This window comes from Podarcis vaucheri (genome assembly GCF_965113315.1).
Source record: "Podarcis vaucheri genome assembly, chromosome: 13".
Taxonomy (NCBI): Eukaryota; Metazoa; Chordata; class Lepidosauria; order Squamata; family Lacertidae; genus Podarcis; species Podarcis vaucheri.
In genome coordinates this window covers 23,233,714-23,253,493 of record NC_138751.1, presented here as the reverse complement: position 1 = coordinate 23,253,493, position 19,780 = coordinate 23,233,714, and the positions used below count along the sequence as shown (strand labels likewise).

At 42.0% G+C, this 19,780-nt stretch overlaps 1 long non-coding RNA gene across 1 annotated transcript; it reads right to left on the bottom strand.

The window, feature by feature from the left end:
• Positions 1-1,290: 1,290 nt before the first annotated feature.
• On the bottom strand, positions 1,291-9,112 carry LOC309517043. The gene is made up of 3 exons (XR_014213128.1): positions 8,966-9,112; positions 5,808-6,055; positions 1,291-1,534 (listed from the first exon to the last, which is right to left on the bottom strand). It is a non-coding gene; the product is annotated as an uncharacterized lncRNA (long non-coding RNA).
• Between the last annotated feature and the right edge of the window lie 10,668 nt (positions 9,113-19,780).

The following is a 19,780-nucleotide window of genomic DNA, read 5'->3' as shown; positions in this document are numbered from 1 at the left end:
TATGGTGGAGCACATCCTACATCTGAAAAAGCTGTAAGGCAATAAATGCAGTCCGTATCTTAAGCTGTATATACTGGAATGTGTTATATCTGTTAGGAAAACTGAAGATGAACCCTAAGTATTTTTCAGAAAGGAAAGAAAAAAAGTAGCCATGAAATTATGATTGGCAGCAGCTGAGAATATAATAACTACCAGCAATAGTAATGCTAGAGCATTTTGTTACGAGTCAGACCAGCTGGTCTCTTTTGAGGTACCATCCTGTGTTATGTTTTTAATTTTAGTTTTTTACAAAGCGAGGCTGATCCACGAAGCATCGTCTGAGCGCAGTGCTAGTTTTTTTTCTTTTAAAAAAATCATCATCATCATTATTATCCTAACTATTACAAAAGGAAAAGGAAAAAGAAAAGAAAAGATGGAGATTCTGAAACTGCGTTATGGGGGACAACTGTATTCTTCAGTCCTCTCACTTATAATCATTTGATATTAAATGCTGAATGGAGAAGGGGCAACGGTGCCAGCAATAAACATCCAAAAGATATATCGCACAGAAACGTGAAATGTGGCAGGAAATGGAATGGAATGAATTCTTCTCAAAACTAGTGATGCTATTTATTTTTGTTTTAATAATAAAAATAAGAATGCACTTGCAGATGATAGAGGACATGGGTGCATTTCTAGCCTGTCCTCTTGTGTTTTCCTTCTTGAAAACTTTCCTTTGTAAGATACACCAGGTCCTTCCTTGACAAATTGATGCATGAGCCTCCATGATGTTTTATTTCGATTGGTTGACACACCTCCTCCCCCCCTCCATATATTTTCATCATTATTTTTTTTTTTGTATGTATGTTACATTCACTTGTTGGAGCAGATATATGCATTTTCTTAAAATGTGAGGCAGGATCTAGAGCGGAAATGGCAAAAGAGGATCCTTACCATCACAAAGGAAGGAACAAAGCAACACATTGTTGCAGGAAATCACAGAGTTAGGTTAACAGGCTGCCCTAAGAATATAAGCAGTGGTATTCTGAGGCATAATATTAAGAACAGCTTAATATTTTGATAAAAGGGGGCACTTGAAAACCTTTTGTCTCTTTTCAAAAGAATTAACGTCCATATATACTGTGCAGTGGTATCAAAGAATGGCTTCTGTTGAACTTTTGTTAAAATTAGTTTTACAAGAATACAAGAATACTTTTCTCTCTTTCTCTTTCCGTGTATGAGAATATCATCTTCTTATCAATCTGTGTTCTTCTTGTAGTAGTAGTAGTAGTAGTAGTAGTAGTAGTAGTAGTTTTGTTTTCAAGCAAAGCAAGACTATTTTTTGATGGTTTGCATTGTTTTTGAGTCTTAAGAATTTCCTGTAAGGCACTGAAGGAAAAAATAAAATTCCTATGAAGAGTTCATTGCACCATCATCAATAATGTGTCAGACCCAACATCTGGGAGGGAGTAAAATTGGCTCAGGTGGTCAGGATCACTGAAGTTGCTGGGATCTTGGTAGCTCCTTCCTTTGCATGCCATCATAAGTGCGGGATCTGCAATGAGAATGCAACTATCTCAGCTGTGTCCCATGAGAGGGAGGTTATCACAAAGGCATAGGTGAAAACCAGGGATGAGGGAAGAAATGATCTGAACATTAGTTACTCAAGCATTATACTGAAAAATACATAGCACCACAAAATCCAACTAAACAGAGGACTTGTTCACACATTACACTGAACACAGGTGCAAGCTGTCTCTACACATGAACAAGTGTTTGAGTGAAAGAATGTACACTTGTGGTTCGAAGACCCGACCCCCGCAAAGTGAAATGAAGACACAAGGACACGTGATATAAGGTTGATGGGCTGGAAAAGGCCCCAACTTTATTGATTACAGCAATGAAAAGGTATTGGCTTAGGCATTGGATCGAAACAAGTGGGTTATTCACCAGTAGGTGGAGCCTGTTGATGCTAATCCAACTATATGCTCACCCCTGCTGTCACCGAGGGTCGTGCCATGGCCTCCCTCCAAGCAGGCATCGGACGGAATACACGATCCCCAGATTCCTTTAACGGAATACCCCTAAAAATTGAAGGCATAGGCGATGGCCACACCTAGCACTTCGACACACCACAGCACATTATTCCAATGCCTAACCTACCCACCAATACCACAAAAGTTGTGACGATTGCTACGAGGTAGGCGAAAAAACCAAAAAGCCTAATGCCAAATGGAAAAACTCCTACCAGGCCCCCTGGGCAACCAGGGCGACCAACCTAAGGTCCATAGCAAGGCCAATGACCTAAGCCCTAACTAAAAGGGAGTGGAGGGTGGGTGACTCGTGATGGGGCGACGAGGAGGAATGAGGCCAGGGAGAGGCTGTTGCTGCAGCAAAAGGCTGCTGAACACGCCCCCTCTGCGGCACCTGGTTGGGTGGCCACCGGGGGGGGCGTGAGCGCCAGCCAGGTGAGCTGCAGGCAGGGGGCCACGCCCCCTGCTGGGCGGTGCTCGGGCTCCTGACCACAACCCCTCCCCTCTCTTTCAGGGAGGAGAGTCTTTGCTGATGAGTACAGCTCAACCCTTGAACACACAGGGACACAGACTAAAAAACCTAATGCTATTCTAGGCTGCAGCAAAAGTACAGTGTCCAGATGAAGGAAAGTAATAGTACCATTCAATTCTGCCTTGGTCAGACCACACCTGGAATACTGTGTCCAATTCTGGGCACCACAATTTAAGAAGGACAAGCAGGAATGTGTGCAGAGGAGGGCAGCCAAGATGATCAAGGGTCTGGAAACTAAGCCTTACTAGGAGCGCTTGAAGGAGCTGACTATGTTTAGCATGGAAAAGGGGAGACTGAGAGGAGAGATGATAGCCATCTTCAAATATCTAAAAGGCTGTTACATGGGAGATGGAGCAAGCTTGTTTTCTCCTGTTCTGGAGCCTTGGTCCCGAACCAATGGCTTTAATCAACAAATAGGGAAATTCCAACTCATTATCAGGAAGAACTTTGACAGTAAGAACTGCTCAATAGTGGAACAGACCTCCTGGGGTGGACTCTCCTTCCTTGGAGGTTTTTAAGCAAAGGTTGGATAGCTATCTGTCTTGCATGATCAAGTTGAAACTCCTGCATTGCACAGGGTTGGACTACATGATCCTCAGGATCCCTTCCAACTGTACAATTCTATGATTCTAAGTGTGTATACAGGTACACAAATAATGAACTCATGGAATGTAGCATGTGAATCCCATATATGTAGCTGTCTTCAAGGTTTGCAGATGAGTTTGCAAAGTGGATTTAAGGAACATAGGAAGCTGCCTGACTCTGAATCAGGCCATTAATCCATCTATATTAGCATTGCCTATACTAATAGGCAATAGCTCTCCAGGGTTTCAAACAAGGGCCTCTCCCAGTTTTATCTGAAGATGCCAGAGTGACCTTGGGACTTTCTGCATGCAAAGCAGATGTCCTACTACTGAGCATAACTCATAGCCTATTACTCTCATGGCCGACTCTGGGGTTCCGGTGCTCATCTCGCTTTATTGGCCGAGGGAGCCAGCATACAGCTTCCGGGTCATGTGGTCAGCATGACCAAGCCACTTCTGGCAAACCAGAGCAGCGCACAGAAACGCTGTTTACCTGCCCGCCGGAGCGGTACCTATTTATCTACTTGCACTTTGATGTGCTTTCGAACTGCTAGGTTGGCAGGAGCAAGAACCGAGCAACAGGAGCTCACCGCGTCACAGGGATTCAAACCACCGACCTTCTGATTGGCGAGTCCAAGGCTCTGTGGTTTAATCCACAGCACCACCCGCTTTACTGATATGCTAGTTAACCTTTCTTTGAAATTATCAAGGCTGTATCTACTTATTTGGAGTAATAACCTCAGCTCCAAATAGAATTGCCTTACTGAATTAAGAGTTAATGTTATGACCTTTGCCTTCCCGGATGGCCGTTGTGAGAAATTACTTTTGGAACAGCTACAGAGGATGTTGTCATTATATTACCTTGTATATAAATATCTCTCTGTGTGTGGGGTGGGGGTGGGACTGAGTTTAGCCATGGAGGAATTTATGTTACATCAAGTGAGCCTGTTTGCTTTCTGCTATCAGACAAGGAAAATTATGTCACCTTGCATTCTTCCTTGCTTGCACTGGCAGAAAATAGAGAGACGAATTTGTAGCTGAATTCTGAATGCCATTTTATCTATGCTATGACTTATAGCTAGAGAAATGATGATTGCTAATGCTATAGCACATTAGTGTGACCTTTCAAACAGTGGTGTAGCATAGGGGGTGCAGGGGGGGCCGGCCACACCAGGCGCAACATCTGGGGGTTAGGGTTAGGGGCGCAAATCCACAGGTTAGGGGGCGCAAATTACTTGCCTTGCCCCGGGTGCTGACAACCCACGCTACGCCACTGCTTTCAAATGCAGTAGAGATAGGAGTTAGGGCTTATCCACTTATTGCCCCACTCATTCCAGGCAATGGTCCACAAATGGTTTTCTGCAGATTGTCGTTTGCTCTGATTGAGCTTTTGAAAGTGTGTTTTTTCAGGGAGCAAAGCTCTGGAGCCAAAAAGAAAGAAAGAAACAAGGGTGCTCGAACACAGAGCTTTAAAGTGTTGGACTGTGCCAGGAAAGCATGAAGGAAGGGTTAGTGTGGGTAAGCCCTTAATCATTGTTAGAAAGCAATAAATGGGAATTCTACCCTTGTCTTCACCAGGAGATTCCCTACTCCTACTCCCATGTACATACACACCTGTCATTCACCCTTGCTGCTTATACAAATCACATCATTGTAGAAAATCAGTGTGTTATCCCCTCACCCCCACCCCACCCCCACAGCTTTGGCAGCAGGGGAGACACCTCAAGAATGCACTTACCTGAAGTCACCACAGTTCACTTTAATAAATGAAAGGGGAAAAGATCATAAGAAAGTCAGGAAAGAATAATTAATGATGTCCATCTCTATGTGTAAGGCTGGAGGGCATGATGATATCCTGGCAAGACCTGTGACGCCCAGTGCCAAAGTTTTCAGGGCTGACCTTCCAGTGAGGATAAATGAGGCGGCTTCTTCAGGAGACAAATTTAAGGGCCCCTCTTAAGGGCAAAAAAATTCAATTTATTGTTTATTATGATTTTTTAATGACATGTGATCTTGTTTTATATTTGTGTGTGTTTCATATTTGTGTGTGTGTGTGTGATTTGTAAAATTAATTTTTGGTGCACTAAGGTGATTGTTGGAGGCTGCAATGTTAATGCATCCAGTCATGTCAGCTAATAAATTTGGGATATTTTTCCATGGAGTATGCGCTGGTTTGTGTGCTGTTTTTATTTAGAGTATCTCTTTCAAGTGGTGGCAAGTCTTGGGTGAGCCCTAGAAGCTGCCATTCAAAGTGTCCTGGCATCATAGTGAAAATCCAGGATGGCAAATGGTTTAAGAATTAATCCAATAATTGTTTGGGAATTAAAGGTGGGGAAGCTGCCTTATACGGAGTCGGAATGTTGACCAATCTCACTGGGTATGTCTCTCAGTGGCCTCTCAGGATTTCAGATATGGTTCCTTCCCAGCCAGAGGGCCCGAGACAAACCTAGGACTTCCTGCATGTGAATCAGGTGCTCTGCCAATCAACTACTACTTCCGTTCCCATGGCATTGCTAGAACACATGTTGGAAAGGCATCAACTGTGTTGTGTCCCATTTCTGATGTGCATAATCCTGAGATGTTACTCCACGTTGGGGAACACAACACCAACAACACATCACCACAGGGAACACCAAAAACTTAAACCAGTTGATTTGCTTACTGGACCTTTAGCCATACCACTAGATCTTAACACTTTCTGTTCCATACACGTTGTAGCCTTCTCTGTACGTAGCATAATTCTGGGTATTGGGTGCAGGAGCAGGCTTAAAGTTTTGTGTGTTCTTTGTGAGTTTCATTCGTTTGGACTCGGCCCGTGACTTGTAACAGAACTCTATCAAGGCCACCATCATGGCAAGGCCGAGACCTCCGACAAGAATATAGAAAACCCCAGCAACATTGCTCAGGCTCAGAGCGCTTGTCTTGTCCTAAGAAAAATGAACCAGTTGGTTAGTTTTGCAGCGGGAAGGAAAGAGACAGAAGGACAACATCTTTCTAGAGGTGTCTAGCTTTGAAGGCCTAAATGTGCATTTAGACAACTCACTCTCTCACTATTTTGCAGCTTAGAACTCTTTGTACCCAAATCTTTACATCAATTTCAGAGGTAACCAGCTGAACCAAAACACTCTTGCCAGATTCATCTCACAAATAATGTCCCATGACATGAAAGGGCTTAAGGCAGGAACATCCAGGAAATAATGTTTTATCTCCCCCTACTTGATACTAACTATACAGTATCTGGTAACAATATGGATAGTTCCCTAACCAGTGGTATTCACTTTGTAGCTGACTACACACAGCTTCATGGTGAATATCACTGTGCTAACCTGAGCCTTTCTATTGATCTTTTAAACATTTCCCCCTCTGGAGCGGGGCAGAACATAGCACGGTGAATTCAGAAAAAAACTGCTTTTTCATTTAAAAAAAATTAAAGGAAGGCCTTTAATTCTGTTGATATTGGAGAATGTAGAGGAAAAGAATCACTTTTTTGCTGTTTTAACATCTGGTAGCAACAGTTGCTATGTTTGATGAAGCTGGTCAGTTACTTTCAGGCTGAGCTAAATAACTCTGCACTCTCACTTGAGTTTCTGGGATTGAACAAACAAACAAAACTCCCAGCTTAAAATATTAATCAATCTATACTTTCTAAGGTGCACCATCAAGGCAATGGGGGAAGCCTTTTGTTTGAAAAAATAATATTAATGATTTCTCTGTCTGTTTTGAGACACCATCATAACCATTTTGCTGCTGAATTGGATTACCTGCTACATGGTTTCTCAATTGTTTGAATACTTATGGTTTAGCTGTGACACAAAGAAAATCAGAAGGCTTGTCAACACGAGAAGGCTGTGCAGGTGTGCATTGGAATATGAATTCAAATAGATTGAGTCAAACTGGTTAAAGTCTCAGTGTGGACAGATTGCTTTTGGGCTTGCTAGACTGGGTTCCCCTCCCAGCTAAGACTCACATTGCAACCAGTGACTAAGCTATCAGCAGCTGTTAACGTTGCAGGACTAAATGAGCCTCCACCATTATGAGAATTGCAAAATGTAACTCAGCAAGCAGAAAGTGGCAACAAGCCATTCTAATTAAAAAAAAGCAGTCCACACACAGGGGCTTGCTCCAGTCTGACAGCTAATTTCATCTAAAACCAACACAGCTCTCTCATGTAGGCAAAGCCTGAGTAATTGATGTCAATCTGGATTCCAGACCAATTTACGGCAGAAATTTGAAACGGGCTCTTTAAAAAGTTGCAGGTTAAGCCTCAGCTTGCCAAACATCTTTAAGCAGTTGCAAAATGTCTTTCGAATTTGGAACCCCCCCAAAAAAAAATGTCCCAAAACCAAACAATGAAAACCACATCCCAAAATAGATCAGTTCCTTCCAGCCAGGGGAAAACAAACACATTTTAGATGACTGGGCTTGGCTGTCTTAATAAATTTTGAATCCTTTCTGATTTTTTGGTTTTAGGTTTGAGTTACAAAGAGGCTGATCCTGCAATGGTGCATTCAAACATCCATCGGCCCAAAGTTCACCTTAACAAGAAGCCATCTCCAAGCCCTGCTGGAATCAATACTCATGAGTTGACTTCAGCAGGACCAGAAAATGGAGCCCTCTAAAAAAACTTCTAGTAATTCTTATTATGGTCATTATAACAGTAATTTTTCAAAGGCACAAACGAAAGGCAGGTGTTCAATTCTCATCTGTTTGCAATGGGAACTGGACACCAGGCTGTTGTTTGGTGCCTTAGAAATGCATCCAAATCAGTATTTAATACTGGTTGGGTGTTGCAGTTCTTTTTTCCTTTTGAAATTGTTCCATTATATATACATCTCCATGTTTCATCACAGCAGGTAAGCATAATGTTTTCTCCCAAATCAAGAAGGAAAAGCGTTTATGGATGGAAACCCCCTGGGTCACTTCTACATCTGGAGTATCCATTTCAAACTTATGGAAGTTCCACTGGAGAAGTCCCCACTGGGATGGTCCACACCCACCACCCCAGCAACATAATTTGTGTGTGAAGCTTGTGACAAGCTGAAAGCCATACCATAAAAGGGAAATCAAAGTACGCAGTGGCAAAAGTTTCTGGTATGGAATGTAAGTAATACAGTAGCAAAATGGTTTGATGAATAATCATAAAAAAAAAATTGAATGGCTAAGATTTATGGAATGAACCAGCAATAAAATAGTGCGCTATTATATATATATTTAAAAAATAAACCCCTCCAGACTTTCTTTCTTTCTTTTTTAAAAAAAGGATATGTCATGCTCATTAACGTGAAGTCCTCTGAAAAATATCCATCCTTAACACTCATGCATTTGTTGTTCAAAAACCATCATTGTGCATGGAAAAGAGTTATGGAATTTCATAATAAAATCGATGAGCTTTGAAAATTTATGGAAAATAAAGGCAAACTGGAGGCTAAAAAAATCATACATGGACTCAAACGGAACTTCTGTAGGTATATATTAAAGTAGAGATACCAGTTTGAGATTGTTATTTTTTTGAGGGAGGGGTCAACCTGAGTATATATATAAAAAAATGTACTTACAACTAGCACCTTTGATACTGCAAAAGGAAAAGGCTGTCATTTTTACTGAGTTTTTTTAAAAAATGGAGTTCTCTTAAAAATAAAAAATAAATAAAAATCCCTGCCCTTTTTTTTTCTTTTTTGACGGGGATGGGGTGTGTTTTCCTCAATGCTTTAGAATGTAAATAGTTAACTTTGGAGAATAACTTTGGTATAAAATAAAACAGCGGGTCAAATATATATATATATATATAAATATATATGTGATTGCTAATCAGTACAAAAAGACCTTCAGCGACTGACCTTACTTCCCGAGTCCTTGGCGCCACATTCACCCTTATCGTACCACCATTTGTTTTTCAGCTTGTCTAAGATGCCTTGTTCACTGAGTTTCAATACTGCAAGGTTTACAGGAGTTCTTCACGTGGGAAATAAGATAAATAACATTATATTATGTTATTTTATGTTATTCAAGCTTTAAACTACTTTAAAACTATACAAAGCGATAAAGCAGGATTCCTGGCCACAAATTATCTCGTACTGCAGGCAAACTGGAATCGTAAACCCCTTAAAAGTTAAAATTCTAGAGCATCGCTACATCACCAGGTCCTGCCCATATCGCTTTGAGTAATCGGCACACACTGTTAAATAAACTCCATGGAAACAAAGTGGTTCAATTCTCCCCAGTTTTTTCCACCCCTTTCTTTCTTTCTTTCTTTTTCTTTTTCTTTTTTTCCGGTGCAGTAGCTTTGCAATAGATTTAAGGTGGAGGAGAAAGATTGCACTCAAAGGTTGCTTATTGAACTAGCAGAAAGAATGCCTCTTTGTTTCAGCCAGTGCAGATGAATGTTTTTCTGCTCATCCACTCCCATTCCACTTCACCTATGCATCCAGCTGATGAATAAGATTGGGTTATCCAGTATATTTGCAGAGAATTTCTAGCAATGCAGTTGTGATACACAGGTAATCCCTTTGTACTGTGGTGTGTCAAAAGAGATCACAATGCAGTTTTCTGCACTGTTGCATGTAGAAATTATCTACAGTCACTTTTATCTCTGATCTGGTGCCACAGGAAAGCTCTATAGATATATAAAATGGCTTTCCTTCTTACGACTAGCATAAATAGGACCCCATGGGGGCTTGGTGAGATCACACCTGGAGCACTGTGTCCAGTTCTCGGTGCCACAATTTAAGAAGGATATTGACAAGCTGGAACGTGTGCAGAGAAAGGCGATCAAGATGATTAGGGGTGTGGGAATTAAGCCTTATGAGGAATGGTTGAAGGAGCTGCATATGTGTAGCCTGGAAAAGAGGAGACTGAGAGGCATAGCTGTCAACTTTTCCCTTTTCTTGTGAGGACTCCTATTTGGAATAAGGGACTTTCCCTTAAAAAATGGGAAAAGTTGACAGCTATGCTGAGAGGAGATATGATAGCCATCTTCAAGTATCTACTGGCCACATGATACATGCACTTTGATAATACTTCAGCTTGTTTCCCTTGTCTTATATTCAAAAGAAGGAAAGAAACAAAAGAAAAAAAGGAGAGAAATTCAAACAAGCTAGAAAGTCCCAAGCTATTTATGAGACGTTGACCCAATACATAACCTTACTAAGGAAGTGTGAGTTTCCCTAAATTCTGGACACAAACCTCTCTCTGGCAAGGTCTGGATTACACATGCTCTGTAGTCTTATGATCAACCACAACAAAAGCAGGATATAAATCCTAGAGTTGCTTCCAACTAAGTTCTACTCAGAGTAGACCCCCTGTCTACTCTTAAATTAAGTATTGTCCATTAATTTCAAAGAATCTACTCGGAATAGTACGAGGATGCAGGCTCTAACAGACCGAGCTACAGTAGGATCGCCACAATTTTGAGAGGTGGGTATGCATTGGTTATGCCTAATCTTGGTTGGAAGGGAGGTTGTAGCATCCGCCTGCCCCTCCATGGCTAAGGGTATCCTGTTAAAAGGAGCTGCGAGGCGTGGCTCCTGTCCAATGCCCAGATGGGGACTAGGGCCATACTCCTCCTCCAATGGCGACTGCTTGGGGGACGCCCTGATTTGACGTAGGTCATAGAGCAATCCCCCCCTCCACTCACCAGCTTCACCTTTAGAAACACTCCCAGTGGACGAGCAGGAGTGACATATGAGCCATTGATTACCACAATGCCTTTGGTCAAACCTCACATCTGTAACCAATAAAGTCTCATTTGATCCCCAAAACCAATATGTCATGTGTTGTCTAGTTATTCGCACTTTAGGAAAAAGGGTGGTCATGGGGCCTTGATATGCAGCCGGATGAAAGCAGATTCCCACAAAATCTCACAATCACAACAACTAGCCTAGTGAGCTGTTAGGCAACAAGCCTAGCAGCTCACTTTTCCAAAGCATGTTGCAGAGTTGCAGGAGCAGGAGTCCTGATCTGGACTGGGGTCCTGATGTAGATAGTTGGCTTTAACACTTTGCCCCACTTCAGTCCCAATTCCTGCTGTTTGCATTGGTCGTGTGTGTGTGTGTGTGTGTGTGTGTGTGTGTAATCTCCCATTCTCTCCAATCAGGATTTCTAAGGTTGAAATATATTTTAGGGTCCATCTTATTTTTGAAATGTTAAGTTGTTGGAAACTGTTTTTAATATAATATAGCATTGTGTTTTAATATCAATATTGTATTTTAATTGTTATAAACTGCCCTAATCTTCTTTTAAAGCCATCCAGGTTGGTGGCCACCACTGCCTTTTACAAAGGTTAATTTACTACAGCACAGCAAGGACATTTTCACCATCCTGACCTAAGTCTATTGTTAAGGGGCAAACTACAGGTGTTGTTAATTTTGTGTAAAGCAAGGAAGTATACCCATTCTACTACCCTCCACCCCAAAGGAAAAGTTTAGAGCAACAGTGATTTCAAAAAGCTTAATGAGCTACTGGGTGTGATCCCATGGTCAGAAATATCAAAGAGAAGGGAGTCTAAGAAGGATGGGAGTTTCTAAAAGGAGAAATATTGAAAGCCCAAAAGCAGGCAATACCAACAAGAAATAAAAGTGGGAAGCATCTAAGGAAACCGGTGTGGCTGCATAAGGAGCTTACAGATGAGGTGAGAATTGAGAAGAGAATTCTTGGAGAACAGGTAGGTCCCTACAGACTGGAGGCAGGCAAATGTTGTCCCCATCTTCAAAAGGGGGGAAAGGGTTAACTACTGACTGGTGAGTTTGACATCAATACCAGGGAAGGTCCTAGAACAGATTATTCAACAGTCAGTTTGTGAGCATTTAGAAATGGAAATTGTGAAAAGAGTTACCACCCTCGGATTCGGACAAAAAAGAAGATACCCAACAAGAGTAACAACAGATTGACACAAGATGTCTCTGCAGCTGTATAGTTGGAACATTAATGGCGCGAATTCCCCTGAAAAACGCAAAAGGATCTTCCATATTTTAAAGAAAGAGAATTTGGATATAATTTGTTTGCAAGAAACACATGTGACCAGGCTACACAGGAAGGTGTTAACAAATAAAAGATTAGGCCAAGAATTTATCTCATCAGACAGAGTAAAGAAGAGAGGCGTGGTGATTTACGCCAAAGAGAATCTTTCACCAAAATTTTTGTTTAAAGATGAACAAGGAAGAATCCTGGCTATTGAAATTTCGACCCAAGGAGAAAAAGTTTTGATATTGGGAATTTATGCACCAAATGAGGGGAAATCAGAATTTTATAAGAAGCTGCATGAGACATTATTGGACTACCTGGACTATTCTAACATCATTATGATGGGAGATATGAATGGGGTTGTCTCTACTTTGATGGATAAGTCACAGAATCAGAACTTGACTAAAGATGGAAGACTACCAAAAACTTTCTTTGAACTAACTGACAATATGGATTTAATCGATCTATGGAGGACGAGAAACCCCCTAGGTAAAGAAGGAACTTTCTTTTCTGAAGCCCACCTGTCATGGACAAGAATCGACCAAATTTGGACAACTAGAGGGCTGGCACCTAAGACTACAAAAATAGAAATCTGCCCAAAGACTTGCTCCGACCATAACGCTTTGAAAATGGAAATGAGATTTACTACTGCCGATTCCTTCAGATGGAAAATGAATGACAACCTGCTAAGAGATCAAGAGATTGTAAAGAAGGCCCAAAAAGCTTTAAAGGACTATTTTGAAATCAACTTAAATACCTCGGTGGAAAAAAGAACAATCTGGGACGCGAGTAAAGCTGTTATGAGAGGGTTTCTGATACAACAGAATACGATTAAGAAAAAACTCTGGAATGGTAAAAAAGACAAGATATTGGAGAAGATAAGAGACGGTGAGAAAAAATTAAGATTGAATCCAAAATCAAAAGAGACTCTAAGAGAAATTAAATTCCACCAGTCACAATATGCGCAACTGATCAACCAAGAAGTGGAATGGAGAATTAAACAAATGAAACAAAGATCATTTGAGTCGGCAAATAAATGTGGGAAACTGCTAGCTTGGCAGTTGAAAAAGAGACAAAAATTAAATTATGTTACCAATCTAGAAGTTGAAGGAAAGAACATCCAGAAACCCGGAGAAATTAGAAAGTGCTTCCAGAAATATTTCAAAAAATTATACACACAAGGATCCGAGGATGTAGCCGAGATAGAACAATTTTTGAAAGAAAATGGCCTTCCAGAACTATCTCAAGAGAAGAGATCAATCTTGAATTGCAAAATAACACAACAGGAAATTGAGGATGCCATTCAGAATATGCAGTTGGGCAAATCTCCAGGACCGGATGGACTCACCTCCAAGTATTATAGGACGTTAAAAGACTATTTGATACAACCACTAGAGGAGGTTTGCAACCAGATTATGGGGGGAGGGAAGGCACCAGATACGTGGAAAGAAGCATTCATCACGCTGATACCTAAAGTGGAAACTGAAAAGACTCAACTTAAGAACTACCGCCCCATCTCACTCCTAAACGTGGATTACAAAATATTTGCGGATGTTTTGGCTAACAGATTTAAAAAAGTATTAAATGAAGTAATCCATAAGGACCAAGCAGGCTTTCTCCCAGGTAGACATTTGTTTGACAACACCAGGAATATTATTGATATTCTGGAACTTTTACAAACAAATATTAACACCAAAGCAGTGTTAATTTTTATTGATGCGGAGAAGGCCTTTGACAATATTTCTTGGAAATTTATGAAGAAAAACTTGGAAGGGATGGGAGTGGGAAGGGGGTTTGAGAATGGAATAGAGGCAATCTATTCTGAACAAAAAGCTAAGTTGATAGTGAACAATGTGGTGACAGAAGAACTTCATATTGAAAAAGGAACACGCCAGGGGTGCCCCCTATCCCCTTTATTGTTTATTTCGGTCCTGGAGGTTTTGCTGAACATGATAAGGGAGGATCGGCAGGTACAAGGAATACGGGTCGGAGCGAAACAATATAAACTGAAAGCATTTGCAGATGATCTGGTTTTAACACTACAGGAGCCAGAACCCAGTACAAAAAGAGTTTTGGATCTGATCCAGAAATTTGGTCGGGTGGCGGGTTTTAAGCTGAACAAGCAAAAAACTAAGGTGTTAGGGAAAAATCTGACGGCTATGGAAACAGAAGGGTTTCAGAAAGAGACAGAACTAAACATTGTTAAAAAAGTGAAATACCTGGGGGTGAACTTGTCTTCTAAGAATTTGAATTTATTTAAAGACAATTATGAGAAATGTTGGCTAGAAGTTAAAAAAGATTTAGAAATTTGGTCAAGACTGAAATTATCCTTGTTAGGCCGAATTGCAGCTATAAAGATGAACGTTTTGCCAAAGATGTTGTTTTTGTTTCAGGCCCTGCAGATTGTGGACAGAGTGGAATGCTTTGGAAAGTGGCAGAAGGATATTTCTAGGTTTGTCTGGCAGGGCAAAAAGCCCCGAATAAAGTTCAAAATATTAACTGATGCAAAAGAGAGAGGGGGGTTTGCCCTGCCGGACTTAAGGTTATATTATGAAGCGGCGGCCTTCTGCTGGATGAAAGATTGGATTTTACTAGAAAACACTGATGTCCTAGATCTGGAAGGCTTTAACAATTCGTTAGGTTGGCATGCGTATTTGTGGTATGACAAGGGTAAATCATATGGAATGTTTAAAAACCATATTGTCAGAAAAGCAATATATATGGTCTGGAAAAAATATAAAGACTTATTGGAGAGTAAAACTCCGAGGTGGATTTCACCAATAGAGGCCAAAGCTCGGAAAACAACCAATATGGAGGCATACTGGCCGAAATATTGGGAAATAATAGAAAATATTGGAGGTAATTGGAGACTGCAGAGCTTTGAAAAACTAAAGGATAAGGTGCAAAATTGGCTGCATTATGCCCAAATTAATGAGGTTTTTAAGTTAGACAAAAAAACAGGTTTCCAGGTGGAAAAATCGAAACTTGAGACAGAATTGCTTGAACCAAAGACCAAGTTATTATCGAGAATGTATAACTTGCTGCTTAAATGGAACACTCAGGATGAGACAGTTAAATCAGCAATGATAAAATGGGCCCAGGACATTGGTTATAATATTATGTCTGAAGACTGGGAAAGGTTATGGACCACCGGTATGAAATTTACTGCATGTAATGCTTTGAAAGAAAACATTATGAAGATGGTATACAGGTGGTACATGACCCCGGTTAAGCTAGCTAAGATTTACCATTTGTCCGATAACAAATGTTGGAAATGCAAGGAAGCTGAGGGGACATTCTTTCACCTCTGGTGGACTTGCCCAAGACTGAAGGCCTTCTGGGAAATGATCTACAATGAGTTAAAAAAGGTGTTTAAGTCCACCTTTCCCAAGAAACCAGAGGCCTTCCTTCTGGGCATTGTCGGCCAGAAGGTGTTTAAAAAGGATAGAACCTTTTTTATGTACGCTACAACAGCAGCAAGAATTCTTATCGCCAAGCATTGGAAGACCCAAGATTTGCCCACACTGGAGGACTGGCACTCGCAATTGATGAACTACATGGAACTAGCCGAGATGACTGCAAGGATCCGGGACTTGGGAGAAGAAGCAATGGAGGAGGACTGGAAAAAATTTAAAGACTATTTGCAAAAGTATTATAAGTTATATGAAACATAAGATGTCGTATGATTGGGAACTTAGCTCCAGTAATGAAACTTGAATATTTAAGAAATTTGATAAGATTTATGAAAGAACCAAGATTTAAATGGGTAAAAACGATATTATGGTATATTTTTAGAGTATATGGTGACCAAGAGATTTAAATCTAAATTGCAATTGAAAATATAAAGAAATACACGAAATAAGGGTATAATTTGCTGATAAATTTATTGTTAAGAATGCATTGTGCGGGGGACGGGGGAAGTCCAATGGAAATTTGAAATAAGTCATTGAAGTGGTCGTGTTTCTTTTCTTTTTTATTTCCTTTTTTCTTGTCTTTTCTTTTTATTCTTTGATTGTTCTGTTATTTCTGTAAAAAATGTAATAAAAATTATTATAAAAAAAAAAAAATAGAAATGGAAATTGTGATTACTAAGACCCAGCATGGGTTTCTCAAAAATAAGTCATGCCAGACCAATCAGATTTCTTTTTTTGGATGGAATTACAAACTAGGTGAATAAGTGAACTGCTGTGGATATAGTTTATCTTGGTTTCAGTAAGACCTTTGATTTGGATTTGTGGCTAGTTGACTGCCTGAACCCAAAGAGTACTCATTCATGGTCCCTCATCCTGGAAAAAAGTGACAAGCAAGATGCTGTAGGGTTCTGTCCTGGGCCCGTTGTTGTTCACCGTCTTTATAAATAACTTGGATGAAGGAACTGAGAGAATGCTCTTCAAATTTGCAGATGACAACAAACTAGGATGGGTAGCTAATGCCACAGAAGAGAGAATCAGAATTCATAATGACTTTAACGGATTGCAGAACTGGGTGAACTGAACTTCACTGGGTGAAAATGAATTTCAATAGGTATAAATGTAAGGCTCTGCATTTAGGTAGGAAGAACCAGATGCATAAAAATAGGATGGGGGACGCCTGGCTTACTGGCAGTAAATGTGAAAAATATCTAGGGGTCTTGGTGGACCACAAGGTTAATGTGAGTCAACAGTGTCATGCAGCAGCAAAAAAGGATAATACAGGCTTCATCAACAGAATTATTGTGTCCAAATCAAGGGAAGTAATTGCACCACTCTATTCTGCCTTGGTCAGACCACACCTGGAATACTGTGTCCAATTCTGGGCACCACAGTTTAAGAAGGATATTGACAAGCTGGAATGTATGCAGAGGAGGGTGACCAAGATGGTCAATGGTCTGGAAACTGAGCCTTACTAGGAGTGCTTGAAGGAGCTGGGTACGTTTAGCCTGGAAAAGAGGAGACCGAGAAGAGATATGATAAAGGTAAATGACTGACTCTGAGGTTGCGGCGCTCATCTCGCTTTATTGGCCGAGAGAGCCGGCGTACAACTTCCGGGTCATGTGGCCAGCATGACTAAGTCGCTTCTGGTGAGCCAGAGCAGCGCACAGAGGGTAGGACTGGAGGGTAGGACTCAAACCAATGGCTTCAAGTTACAAGAAAGGAAATCCCAACTAAACATTCAGAAAAAATCTTTCTGACAGTTAAGAGCTGTTCTGCAGTGGAATGGTCTCCCTTGGGAGGTGTTGGACTCTCCTTCCTTGGAGGTTTTTAAGCAGAGGTTGGATGGCCACCTGTCATGCATGCTTTAGTTGAGAGTCCTGCATTGCAGGGGTTGGACTAGATGACCCTTTGGGTCCCTTCTATGATTCTATGACTGGATGGTGGTGGCTGTGAGGATTGAATTATTCTCACTCCATGGTCCTGATGAACACACATACTCCACCATCAACGCTGTCATTAGGCTGAGGATGGACAATTCTATTGGACAGGGGTATGAGAGGTGCAAACAAACCTCTTATTCTCCACAATGCTCTAACGTGCTGTCTGTACATGCAAAGGATGGGGAAATGGCACCACAGGATCTTTGGACAAATTCTAAACATTATACCAGCAAACTTGCGTTTTCAACATGTCTGCCAGTCAATGTGAATGCAGAGGCTGTAAGTGTTTACCAGAGAGAGTATCAGCAGGAGATGAGGGGGGTTCTTGAATCTTCCCACATTTGTCCATTTGCTCATACAAGGGCATTCAGCCTGACAGATTTCTATCACTCTGAGATCTATTTCTGTGTACATTTGAGGGGAAAACAATTTCAAAACATTCAAGGGAGTGTTTGTAGGGGAGAACTGGTGCGTGTGGAAAGTGTTAACCACTAGGTGTTGCATCCAAAGTTAGTCATACTCAAGAGTATACCCACGGAAGTTATTGGACAGGCTTAGCTTAGGTCTATTAAGTCCAACTCATCTGCCACAAGCAGAACTTAACATTGTGTACACACCATACATTCAAAGCAACCCCCCAAAAAGAATATTGAGAACTGTAATTTACTCTCACAGGATTCTTTGGGAAGAATCTTTAAGGAACTACACTTCGCAGGATCCTTTGCAGGGCAGCTTTAAATTTAAATTTATTGAGTTCTTGCAGCCAACCCAAACTAGATGAGAAACTTCATTGTTGGTAACTCTGATTGGCTCTGCCCCGAGATCTTCTGCAAATTTTCTGTCTCCAAGGGATGCTGATAGGATACCAGGTCATGAGGGGTAGTTCGGGGGAGGGCCCAGCAGAGGTTTTATTAGCAGGTTTTGCCTCTGCCGACAGAGGCGCCTTAACAGAGGAGTGAGAGAAGTCGGGAGAAAGTTTGAGGCGCGAGACAGGTGTTGTAGCTGCAGCTGCAGCGCCCGCGCCCCTCTCGGCACTGTCCCATCTCCTAGCCGTGACTGGTCTTCGCTGCTATCCGGGTGCCTCTGGAATAAGAGAAGCAGGCAAGTAACCCCTCCTGCTTCCTCTCGTTTTCCCGCTGCCGCTTGACAAGTCTCCCCATTTGCTTGTGGGTCTGACGCAGCCATGTCCCCCCCGTTCTTCACTGCCGCCACCGTCAAACGCCTGCTGGCCTGGAAGACGTTTACTTTCAATGAGCAGGAAGGCAAGGTGTACGAGAATGCTGTCAAGACCTTGGTGAGGAAGACCCATGCCAGTAAGCAGCTGGGGGAGCTAGAGAAGGCTATCAGCACTCAGAATCCTGGCACCAAGTGCATCACCATCACCAGACCTCTGTTTGAACAGATGCATGCGTCCTGCGGAAATAACTTCCCGCATACTCTCTTCTGCCGGCTGTGGCGATGGCCAGAGGTGCAAAGCCACCATGATTTGCGTAGCATGGAGACGTGTGCAAATGCCTATAAAAAACTAAAGTCTAAAGTCTGTGTGAATCCGTATCACTTTGAGAAAGTGGAAAAGCCAGAGTGTGCCAGTGAGCCAGTATTCACATTGCTCCAGAGCTCCAGTGCTCCAGTGGGCCTGCCAATACAGCCAGAAGCTCCAGCTTCATATCCTCCATTGGAGGATCACAGCTACCATGCTCCAGGAAACTCTAACCTCCAGGCAAGCTTTGTCCCTGAAAGCAGCACCTCTGGCCCTGGAAGCAGCACCTCTGGCCCTGGAAGCAGCACCTCTGACCCTGGAAGCAGCACCCTTGTCCCTGGAAGCAGCACCTTTGTCCCTGAAAGCAGCACCTCTGGCCCTGGAAGCAGCACCCTTGTCCCTGAAAGCAGCACCTTTGTCCCTGAAAGCAGCACCTCTGACCCTGGAAGCAGCACCCTTGTCCCTGAAAGCAGCACCTTTCTCCCTGGAAGCAGCACCTCTGGCCCTGGAAGCAACACCTCTGGCCCTGAAAGCAGCACCTCTGGCCCTGAAAGCAGCAACTTTTTCCCTGATATCAGCCTCATTTTCCCTGATTTCAGCACGTTTGTCCCTGAAAGCAGCCCCTCTGGCCCTGGAAGCAGCACCTCTGGCCCTGAAAACAGCAACTTTTTCCCTGATATCAGCCTCATTTTCCCTGAATTCAGCACCTTTTCCCCTGGAAGCAGCACCCTTTTCCTTGAAAGCAGCACGTTTCCCCCTGAAAGCAGCACCTTTGTCCCTGGAGAAAGCACCCATGTCCCTAGAAGCAGCATGTCTGTCCTTGGAAGCAGCACCCATGTCCCTGGAAACAGCACCTCTGTC